The 12,738-nt window shown below is 31.8% G+C and overlaps 1 protein-coding gene across 2 annotated transcripts in view; it reads left to right on the top strand.

Annotated features, from left to right (window-relative positions):
- Positions 1 to 12,738, top strand: part of LOC148611374 (discoidin domain-containing receptor 2-like) — a 135,168-nt gene that overhangs the window by 40,692 nt on the left and 81,738 nt on the right. The window lies entirely within an intron of this gene.

Below are 12,738 nucleotides of genomic sequence, written 5' to 3'. Positions count from 1 at the left end.
TGACACTGTAGGCTTTTACATGTTTTTGATCCAAGTAAATGGTAAATGTACTTTAGTTGGAGGCCTCTGCAGTACACCTTTTGTTTATTTCCCTGTCATTCTAGTCCATCCAAAGTCTACAGAATGCCTTCATTAGATAAACATTCATCAGACATTCTGGTAGGTTAATAATTTTAAGAAAGTTGGAACATTTCAGGCACCATACAATGATAGAATCCATATTTTAATAGACAGCTAAATGAATGATGGAAAACTGAACACATATATCTTCATTATGTAAAAAAAAATCATAATTTACAATATTTGAGAAATGATGATATTTTAAACCCTTGCCAAACAATTAGATTTTAATCTTGAGTTATAATGTCTGTGTTTTTGTTTGACAGTCAATCCCTATAGAAACCAGCGTTTGGGTGGATAATTTTGTATGAAATTTAGTTGCATATATGTCTCAAACTTCCTAAATAGGTTCCTACTGGTACACAATTTTGTAGTTCTGTAATTTAGATACTGGTATCTATTGGTATATGGAATAGTTATATCTGGGATGTTTGTAATTCAATAGACTATGGTACCCACTGTTGTGTAGGCGCTGACCTAAATTCAATTTTTATATTACGAAACTACAATTGAAGCCATTCCCACTGGATCAGTGTTGCAGTATTTCCGTGTATATAGAACAAAGGCAGGATTGGTAACATTGATTTAGTAGTGAAGTCTAATCGGTTGATGTAAGAAAATGCAAAAAAAAGATACAACATTTCTCAATAATTCATGTTAATTGTACATTTGTTTCTCATTTATTGTTCAATACTGAATTTATTTACTGAATTTGTTTATCTGGGAATAGACCTAGTCTAAGTATGTCTGAATTGTTGATTTTATAAAACTGATGCAGGATATTTTTTGTTGCTGAAGTATATAACTGAGATAAGAATGTCTTCTCTGCACTTTTTCCCTCTTTCGTTTTTTGTTGTTTTTGTTCTCTGTTTTTTGAAACTGAAATACATCTCCTATTAAAAACCATGCAGAAATACAAAACGTGTCTGATCAAAGCACATTTTAACTCTTTATCTCCAACATTCCCTTTTACCTGAAAGGCCAAAAATAGGTTGGTCAGAACAATATAACTAAGGGTGATATTAGGGATTTAGACAATATTTCTAGTTTTAGTTGACTCTCTTCCTTTAAAAAATTGGAAGGTAAATCAACATCGAAGGGGTGGTTCTGAAACAATACTTACAAGTAATATATATGACGAGAATGGATTTGGTGAATATGTCAGAGGCAACAACCCAACCAGGATGAAGTATGTCAGCTTAAGGCTACTCATGGGTCTTCAATGAACAACGAAGAAACCCTCACACCACAGGACAGGCTGCAGCTGGCCCCAAATTAATATTATACACAGGTACAGTGAAATAGTTGCCCAAATATACTCCAGAAACATAAAGGTAAACTGACAGTAAAAATGAAACAATACATATAGAGACCAGAAATTTCAGGATTTGGGACAGGGGCAAAAAATATGATAGAGTTAAAGTACTTTTGTGTAATCATAACCTTCACCCTTTTAAATGTGGCCAGTTGGGAAAAATATTACACAATTAAACAATTAGATATGTTTTCCTACAATGTGTATGCCATATTTAACTATGTTCTATCAATTTTCCCTCACCCTGAGTTCTTTTCTTTCTTCATCCCAACAGTTAACTAGTGTACCATAGTGCTGTAAGGTCATCGGGGAACTTATACACAGGGAATTTTTAATGCCATCATTTTTCCCATAGTTACAGTGATCAGTCTAGTTTCATGATCATACCTCAAATTGTATTACAATATTCTTTGAAGAAAATGTTCATAACAATTTAACTTTACCATTTATACTGGTCCTACCCTGAAAAACAACAATATTTTCACACTTTAGAGTAGGTAGAAAGCAGAGGAAACAAGAGGATATTTATACTTATTTTTAAGGGATCTAAGATGGTGATGATGCAGCTTGTTGTCACATGTCACCTATGTTCAAATGTTTTGATGCTGAAAATGCAAAAACTCTACAATCAGCTTACTTTTATGCTTTAGAATGAACTATTTCTAGATTTATTGACGATTCTGAATCTAGTTCTAAGTTGTGTGTGTAATGTGGCATATCAGATATGATATTTATCTGATAGAGGCTCATCGAGTTGATCAAAGTATACAAGTATAAAAAAAAAAATGTTTTTATAAACTGCACTAGGTCAGATCTTATGAAGTTTCACCCAAACAAATTTCTTTAAGATGAAAGATTATCTTAGAAATTATCAAAGTTTGCCAAAAATATGCCATTCATTCATAAATACTGGGCACTTCTTTTGTGTATCAGATTGCCTCCAATAAATTGTCATGATATAAAATAAAACTAAAACATTTAGTGGTTTTTTTTATCAATGGAAAATGATGTCTTCAGTAAAATTAACAAGAAGAAATAATGGATTTGAAAAAATCTACCTGGCTTACATCAAAATGTGTTGTTTTTATGAGTGATGTTTATTTCACATATATTTCTGTTTTTTTCTTCAAAAATAGACTTTGAAATCCTGTTACATAACAAACACACTTATTTAGTGACAGTTATATAATCACTTACTGTCAGTAAAATAGGAAACATTAAGTTAACAATAATATAAAACTGGTTTAATTATGAGGTCAAATTCTACACCCACATAAGGGTCAAATATAGCACCTAGTTATAAGTGCCAGAGCACCTAATTAAGAATTTCTAATCAAGATCATTATTATTATTATTATATTGCTTGATATTGTTTTTTTTTCATACTTGGTAAATAACTTTCTACAGAGAAAATATTAAGTGAAATTTTATGATTTTATTGTTTTATATTGTTATGATTTGTTGAATATGATCATACATTAGCTATAAAATCAAAGACACAGTTTGCTTTATCATTTGTAAATTAAAGTAAGCCAACAGATACAAAACAAAAACTATACTATATGTAGGATTTGGAGACTGATCGGGGTCTTAGCCCCTAATATGGCAGGTACTGCTGGAGCAGTGCCAATAATTTTTTTTGGTATGTCATGCAGTACCTTAAATTCTTAAAAAAAAAGCAACATGGTATTTGACTCCAGAATTAATTAAAACAAGGTCAAACTTACATGATTGTTCCCATTGCCATACCAATCAAGAGTTTGGTGCTAAGCCTCTGCTGATAAGTAATCATCTTAGTTTGACCTGTTTTCTTTATAAATTTAAAAGTTATCACAATTTTTCTTTGCAGAATATTTCTCTTTCTACTAGGAAAGTATTTTATTTATAGGAATCATTTTTTGTCACTTGTCAAATTTTTTTTGTTTCGTGTAATTTCTTATTGGTGGGTTTTTTATATATTTGGATCACCTTGTCTCTCCGTAAGTCTGAAATTCAGCAAAAGTATTTGGGCCCCAAAGTGATGAATTGATTTCAAATTTAACGTGTGGCTTTATATTCCAGTAGATGGAGCATATGTTGTAAGAGATTACTTAGTGGGGCCTCACTATTTTTAACTAAATAAAGAAAATTTTGTCACAAAAATCTCATCTCCTAATGAATGGATTTCAAATTTGGTATGTAACTTAATAATGAGTTCCGTTTTTCACAATATCGAATGATCAAGAACATTTTTATCATAAAATTCTTCACTTCCAATGAATGCAAGCATAGATTGATCTCAAATTTGCTTTTCTGCTTTATATAGATAGGGCAGATGTTGTGAGCTGTTTTGGATGCTGTCTGATATCAACTTCCTGTACAACTGGGGGTATGACTAGCATGTCAAGACATATAACTTCATGTTTCTATAACACAAAATTTAATGCTTTTCATAGAAATTTATATAATGTTTGAAAGTTTAGGAAACCACAAAAAATTTTATTCTACAAACAAAACTTCTACCACACTATACCTTTTTTCCGGCCAACTTATCAAATAATTTAAGAACCTCACTGAGCATGTCCCCATGTGCCACATTTGCACTCTAGAAAAATTCAGTTTCTGTACTCAATAAAGTTGTCTCTCTTGACTGATTTCTGTGAAAATCGTTGCCATTCAAGCATTTATAGCTTCTAACCATTCACAAAAGTTTGAGAATATTGGTCCAAAAAGGGAGACCCTGTCAGAGCAACAAGCCTCAATCATTCTTTTTTATTTAAGTCCCCCTACCATAAAAAATGGGTGAATCAATCCCATCCAAGTTTTTATAGCTAAACTTACCATTCACCAAAGTTTTAGGAAATTGGTATAAAAATGGAGGCTCTATTCAGTCAACAGCATATTATGACAGACTGACAGACATACAGAGAGATGGATGGGTAAAAAAATGATACCCCTGCAATTCATTGCTTTGGATATAATAGTTTAACATACCGAAGTTTTACCAGATTAAACTGAAGGACCTGGCTGTTGACTCCTGTATCTACAGATTCAAAAGTACATATACTAGTTTGTATTGCATCATTATTTTTGTAGATATTATACCATTGATCCATCAAATTAACAGGTTTCTTTGCCTTAAGACTTCAAGAATTTCAAACAGAGTTTTGTGACATTATAATTCATTAAAACACTGACGACATTTAATTAGGTGAGTTGAATCTGTTGGTTTTTTGCCAGCTTCATTACTGAAGTGTTGCTCTGTCTTAGTTTTGTTCATTGATTGAGTTACTTTTCATTCTCATCCGCTGTTTATCAAAGATTTATCCGAATTAAGAAGTTATTAGCAGTTCTCCGAGATTCTTTGAGTATCCACTCACAAATGTCATTCCAATGGCGGCTTGGTCCATCAGAATGTCTAGGTCATTAGGGAAACTGAGTTTATTATTGAGATGGACATTAATACAAACTTTCAATTAACCTAGCTGGACTACAGGAAACTGAATGACAGCTCTATTATTGGTTATGTGGTTGTGTTTCATAAAGTTTGATTTCAGAAGTTATGAAGGATAATGTTATTTTTTTTGCCTTGTATGGCACTTTATGTTATAATGTAGATGGCAATACTTGTTTTATACTTTACATTAGAAAAGGTGGAAATATTTACAATATATTCCCACCCACACCCCCCCCCCCCCCAGGTGGGTAGGTATAGTGGAATCACCTTGTCAGTGTGTCGTTCTGTCCATCTGTCCATCCTAATTTCAGGTATCTCGGATCCCTATGGATGAATCAATTTCAAATTTGGTAGGTGGCTTCATATAGCTGGGGCATAGGTTGTAAGCGATTTTGGTTGCTCTCTAATATCAATCTTCTGTATAAGTGGGGGTATACCTAGTGTGCAACTTCATGTTACAGCAGCAGCATAGCCTACTCTAATTCAAGATATACATGGAATTCCCTTTAAAGAACTTTGCTTCTCTAGTACTCTTTGTTAGTCTAGTACTCCTTTTTGAGACCATTTCAACTTCTTGCAAAGCAGAAAATTAGACCTGTAATGTTTTTATGAGGATCATAAAACAGACTCCTAGTGTGACTTCCATTTTGGGGTTTGTTTCAGTTGAACTAGATTGTGTTTGATTATGGGTTTGTACCAGATGAGCAGTAAGCAGAATTAGTAGAAAGCAAACCTAATATAGATATTTTGTCTGGGTCCATTTTATTTGACTTTTTTAATGCAAGGCCCAATAAAAGTTGAACTCTATGTGTAGAAGTAAGAACTTTATATGAACACTGTTATGATTGACCTTATGAGAGTTGACATCATTGTCTCCAATCCAGACAGTAACCCCTACATTCTGTATAAATGATTGATATAAGTGTGGTGTTTATCATCTATTTCTACTACATGTTTCTATGCTCTCATTTTTTTCTTTTCTGTAGGGTTTCTGAAACCAAATTAATTTTGAGGCCATAACTACATTTTAAATATAGGACAGTACTAAACACATTTGAATTATACATGTCCTAGACTAATTATAATGCATTTTATGCATTTCATGATAAAAATATATAAATATATATATGAAAAATAGATTGTTGTGTTAACTCTAGATGGGAATACATGTATCATATATGATTAATATTTCATTTTTAATGTGAAGAAAATGAAAATTTGCTCTTTAAATAAACAATTACTATCCATAACTCTCCTTGGAATTTATGGATTATTTTATACTTAAATATTTATAAGATTTTATTAAAATGCATTTAAACGTGCACAGTTATTAAGAATTTACATAGTTCAGTAATAATTGCCTCATTAAGCATAAAACACTTTGTATAGTCGACTTGTGTTTATTAAGAAAATTCCTAATAGCATAACTAATTTGGGTACTTATGCTCAGTATAATTATCAGTTATCTTAATGGGTCATAAAAATGGAATTAGAATACAAGCTCTCCTGTTGCAGAGTACTGCATGTTACTTTAAGTAGGGGAGATGCAGATATAGTTAAAACTTGTCAAGAATTTGGAGTCTGACCAAATCTACTGGTGTTAAACATTAGGGTATAGTATTGCACTGAACTGCAATTTAGCCTTAGAATGTGTTTTTTAATGATTAAGTACAATTCATTTGTAAAAATCAGGCAACATTGGAAATATCAGAAATCTGCATGATAAAAACCCACTGATTTGATGATGAACTTCTCTCAAAGAGGTTTTCTTCATTTGAAGTGACCACTCTATGATCTTACTGTCACTGTGTATGTTTGGATATTTGTCATTTAGAATGTAAGAAAATCATTAATGAATTTTTTTGGAAGGACTTATTCTCCTTGAAATTTCCATTTGGAGTTCTTTTTAATGAAAGTAGAATCATTTTTTACCCAAAATAATTTGAAAAAGTTTGTCTTAATTCCTTGATTCTGTTGTTCAAATAGTTGAATTAGACTTGTAAAGCAGTAGTTGTTTCTGACCATGTATCACCAACTGCCTGATTCTTTTTAAGACTGGCAATAATTTGTGAGGGATAGGAATAGGGAGTCATCCATTAATAAAATGAGTGTTCATAACTACTGTCATTTACAGTAATTGACAAGATTATATATACCTATACAATCCAACCATAGTATATCATTGCTAATACAAGAGTTACCTCCTCTCTGTTCAAATATTTTAGTACCTGTCAATCTAAAATCATGCTGGGTAGATTTATGGGTCAAAAGATCATCTTTCTTTATTTATTTGATGTTGTTGAAAATCCTTCAAAGTATTGAAATTTGTAGTGTAGGAAAAAAATCAATGTAATCCTTATACATGTTTTATTTTTATTTTCAAGGGAGATAACTATTTAATTTTACAAACACATTTCATTTAAATTTTCCCTTCAAATTATTTGAATTAAGAGACTTTTTATTTATTTTTTATTTTTAAATTGTGTCTATGCAATCATCCAAATGCCTTTAATTTGCTTTATTAAAAAATTGATAAAAATATGTAACCTTTTTCTTTGGTATGAACCACTTAAATCAGATTTTTGCATGATTACTACTGATATAGCTACTTCGTAGTCCCATAAATGGTTAAGCAGAAATGTAATCTGAACTTTGTCAATGTATTATGTAGATTTAGTCTTGAGAGGACCGACCAAGAAATCATTTGAATGGAATCACAGGAAGAGATCTCAAAAATTTTTTTTTTTCTGATGTAAGATGATTTGTACTTAATTCTCTTGGGATTCAGAAAATATATAATAAAATTTGGTCCAATCTGCATTCAGACGCTGTTGGCACCTGAACATGTTTATTATACATCTAAATTTCTTTGATGAAGGAAATTTGAGGAAGGAAGATTTACAGAAACTGTATAAAATTTATTATTTTATCGGCAGAAATAATTACAATAGGAATTGGAGATGTTATGAATGTTGGCTTTATGGGGATATTAATACCAGATAGTTTTGAAATGCTTGTTTCTTTGGGGATTTTATGGATGCCTTTATTACCACTTTATGCAGAGAAACATTAGTAAATGCAGAAATTAATGTAGGACAGAAAGAATAGAAATTATTGGTGATGGTTCGCCTTTCTATTGAGTTCCTACACTTCCTCTCTGTGGTGTTGATTTTCAATATGTTTTTGTTTCTGAATGATTTATGAAGTAAAGCTATCTAATATCCATTATAAGAAATTTCAGTCCTGATTTTAGGTAGTTTCTAAGAAATTTTCAATATTGTTTTATATTTTATTGGCTTTGTGATTAAATATTCATGTCCAATATGAGATTTCAGAAAACTTTCAGAGAATTTGGTGTCTTCAAAGTTTCACATGTTATGGAATTTTATTACTTCAACTCTTATAAGACTGGGTTTTAATAAGTTGAATTTTCAGCTATATGAGCTTGTATATTAGTTTGCTACAACACCCATCAGCATGATATTATCAATAACAAAGATATGTTATAGGTTGTGTTTTTTTCTAGAAGTCATTTTTTTCTATAGATATTGGATATTTGATTACCTATCTAACTGAGATTTTTAGATATGAAAGAACCATAATGTGAACAAAAAATGTTTTCATTACTTTGGGGTTTGGCAATTTTGTTCCTAGAAAGTGAATTCAAGCATATATATCTTTTCAGTTTTGGTTCTACCTGTCATTAAGCAGTCCATTTGTTCACTGTTAGATTAGCCTTCTTTAAAATCTTTTCTATGAAGATGAGAGTAACTTTCCTGGTTTGAATCTTATCATTTTCAAGAAAAACTGGGTAAGGGTTTGGTGTGAAATGCTTAGTAATGATTTGTAGGTAATGGAATAATCTCTCTAAAAGATTCTTAGAGGGTAGTATATTTTGCTGAGGTACTTAGTTGTGAGTAATTTTGCACGTTGCTAATTTTACAGGAGAAATGGAACTTTTGCATTTCAACTTATTTTGCAGTGATTCGGGGACATATGGTTATGAGTTGCTTGTTTGTATATCTTTTTACTTCAAGTTCCAGAAAAAGTAACACCATTTAAATCAACCTGCAATATGATCATGGACTAAATATGGAGCTAATATAGATGGTTGTATAAGATGGTTACCGTAATTGGATGGTAGTAGGACAACTTGTAATTGATACAATTTCTATATTTGATATGTAGTGTGTATGAAAAGGATACTACATGTACTTTTAGCTTTTTGTTGGAATTTTATTCCTGTTCATTCTCAGTTAAAGCCACTAGATATAGATTAAGATGAAAATTTGTAGCACAGTAAATTTTGATCATACCTATACTGAGCAGTAAGCGGGGGGTATTAAAACTCATCATGCTAGAGTAAGCGGGGGGTATTAAAAGGGGCTATTACTGACATTAAGGGTTATCTTCACATCAGAAGTGGTAATCCATGTGTGTTTACACTTCAGCATGAAAGGCCAAGTTTAGACTAAACTAAGATCACTCAGTGTTGAATACGTCAACCAACTTAAAAGTTGGGAATTCTTGGTTATTTTTTCTGAACAGCTGTGATTTCTCCAGTCTAACCACCTAACAGAAATAATTGGATTTCAGAGTTTTCTTATGGCTTTTAGTTTGGATACAGTATTTATTTTTGGAAGGAAGGAATTAATAGTGCAAATAAAACAGCAAATAAATTGATCAGAATGCTCGCTTGTGTTTCCTGTGAGAAAAATTGACACATCACAGATGGCATAAGCACTTTATTTACATGGTGCATAAATGGAGTCACGGAGGTGTTAGTTTCATTGCATTACTATGGAGTTTATATCTTTGGCACAAAGCTAAACTCTTGAACAAAACTTATCATATCTTAATACTTCAGAAATGAAATTTTCCAGAAATAATATGCATTTCTCAGATAGAAAATCTTTTCCCTGCAAAGATTTATGATAGAAGTTATTACATTAATAGTGCATATGATTTATAATTAGTTCTAGCACTTTTACTGCACTATTATATAGTTAAGATGGAAATCCTCAATAAATTTGCTATATTGGTATGGTTAAATTCTAAAATGCAACTCCTCCTGGAAGTAGGCTATATAAATGCCATCCTATGTTCAATATTCTTGACTTTGGCATTACTTGTTCAACTTGTTGACTAGATGAAAGTTGAATGGTATATACATTCATCATTATACATTGTTTTTTTTTTTTCACTCAGCATTGCAATATAGTTATTATTAAAAATTCTACCACCAGCTCTGAATTATTTTGAAAGAATTTCCATTTTTCAACAGTTTGAGGTGTTGTCACTATGCTCTATTTGCATTCAAGTAAATCTCTACCTTTCAAAGAAAATTGAAATCTGGTCAAATAAACCAGTATTTAGATGTATTATTCCCTGCTTGCTGAGTTTGGGATGCAGCCATATTTTATTCTGTTTTTGCAGAGTTACCTCCGGTAAGAGCAGGTGTAATTTCAAAGTCTCTCTAATCAATGTTTGGATTCGGGTGCGGAAAAAAGAGGTAACTTGAATGAAAATGGAATCCCCAGCAGACAAACACAACGGTGTTTCTAAAATTTACATCGTCTGAATATAGCTGAAATATTGCTGCTCGGACGTTAAACCCCAACAAACAAAACTAAAATTTACAGGGTGTTTCATTTTGTTGGTAGGTTACATAAGGATGATTTTCATTTGTATCCCAGGTAAAGAAAATTTATGGCAGGGTCAGTAGAATGAGAAATTCCCTTTTGACTTTCGAGTTTTTTTAAAGTATCGTTGATATCGGATGAAAAACCTTACATGTACCGAATAGACACCTACTCCAAAGGGAGATAAATGTTGACAAAATGTTGGTCCGCAAGTAAGGAATTCTTTACTATTTATATTTAAAGTGAAGACCTGATAATTCATCAGGTATTGAGACAACAGATATGGTCAGCACCAACAGCAATCCAGGAAAAGGTATGTAAATTCCTTACAGAAGACCACCAGATTGGTAGAGGAAGCAGAAAGCAAACAAAAAGAAGAAGACCCTGATAAGTCATGAAATGTTGGCTTTAGATCTCTTGAGAAAGTTTGTTTCCCCCACAATAATGTAAACATGCTCATTGTTGACTTTTTTTGCTCTTATGTTTAAGAAATCAACAAAATTCTGATGAATTGAAACAATTAGATGTTTATTTTACTGACCGCTTGTTTGTTTTAGCCAGATTATATCTCAAGTGGCGCTAATTTAAAAGTAATTGGATATTTACATAGTGTCTTACATGTACATTTGATACTTATGTATGAAGCAATGGTGAATTTGTTTATTTTGGCAATGTTCATGTGATATTTGACATATCATTCCTTGTGACTTAGACCCACACTGCAACTGTGAACAAATCCCTGGATACTTTACTTAAATCAAATGGGTTGAATTATCTCCCTTTAGAATTTTTTCCACTTGTTTCTCGTAGAAATTTTAAAATGTTTATGGAATATCATTGGCCACCTTACATTGACAAGCCATTCCTAACAATCTATGGACAACCAAGGCAGTTGGTGGCAATTTATGCCCATTTTTTATGTGATTATGACATATTCATGTTTTCTTAGTTTAAGTTAGCGTGTAATTTACAGCAATAGAAAAAAATAAAGGGAAATGTTCATTATTTAGTTGATTTGTTAGGAGACTTTGAATTATAGTCATCTACTTAAGATACAGAAAAATCTGTGGTCTCTCTGACATCATAAGGAGTCAAATATTACATGGAACATAAAAATTGATAGGATTAAATTTACCCTGTGTCATCCAATTAGGATCTGCCTGGTTTCTGCATGGGCAGTCTCATGATTAAGGTTTAGCTTTATGCTGCCTTTCATGTTCTCTCTTATAGGAACTCACAATATTACAACCTTCTGAAGACTTTATATACAATTGACAATGAATATCACACTATAGAATAAATCTTAAAGCACTACAAGTTATAAACCATTACACTGTAGTAGTTCTATAATGGAGTCTTAGTGTTTTACTCAATTTTATTGAAAGTATGCTTGTCAGCCAATAATTAAAAGTTCTATTTCTGGTAACATTATAGCGGTTTAGGAAAACAAATACATTATTGCATTAGTTGAAACTCCCAGTAGTGAACTGTTTCTTGTTTCTGATATTTTTTGTGCACAATATGTGACAGGCTTGATTATAAATTCATGAGAACATTTGGTTCATATTTAGGAAAGACATGAAAGGAAAAATTTTGTAAAGGTCACAGAGAAGCTTAGAAGTATCATTGTGCTTAGATGTCTTATAAAACATATCCATGATCAATGCTGCATCATTTCAAATGATTGGTATTGATTTTGCCATTATTTGATGTCGCTGAAGGTGCCGAGATCTCACTAATGAAATTCCAATAGATCGGCAACTAACATTGCTATACATGCTTCCTGTTTTAAAGATAAAAGACAGTGGTAAGTCTGCATGTTTTTTTTTTTAATTTGTGTAAGATTTCTGATCTCATAGCTGTTTGCTTTCATTGATTTCCTTTGTAGACTGTTGTTAAAATTGTCAAGAACTTATGTTTTAAAGGTGATGGGTCAAGCTTCAATATGACAAGTTTCTCTTTTGATGTAAAACACTCAAGATGACTTCACCCAGATAAAACCTAGTGTATTTCAATAAGAGGTCACAAGTATCATTTCATAAGTAGCGATATTAAATTTTGAAGTTTGCTTTAGACATAAACTTTTGCCCCCTGCACATGTTGCAATGTTGACTATGGAGCTATTGAGCCTTGTTTTGCTCTTTTCTAAGGTCAAGTATTGACCTTGGGTTTATTGGATTTCGGAAGTGACAATTGATTATTCTTTGTTGCTTATGAAACATTTA

Source organism: Perna viridis, chromosome 7, assembly GCF_037379345.1.
Source record: "Perna viridis isolate PV_CMFRI_1.1 ecotype Kerala chromosome 7, ASM3737934v1, whole genome shotgun sequence".
NCBI lineage: Eukaryota > Metazoa > Mollusca > Bivalvia > Mytilida > Mytilidae > Perna > Perna viridis.
This window is presented reverse-complemented; position numbering and strand designations above follow the sequence as displayed.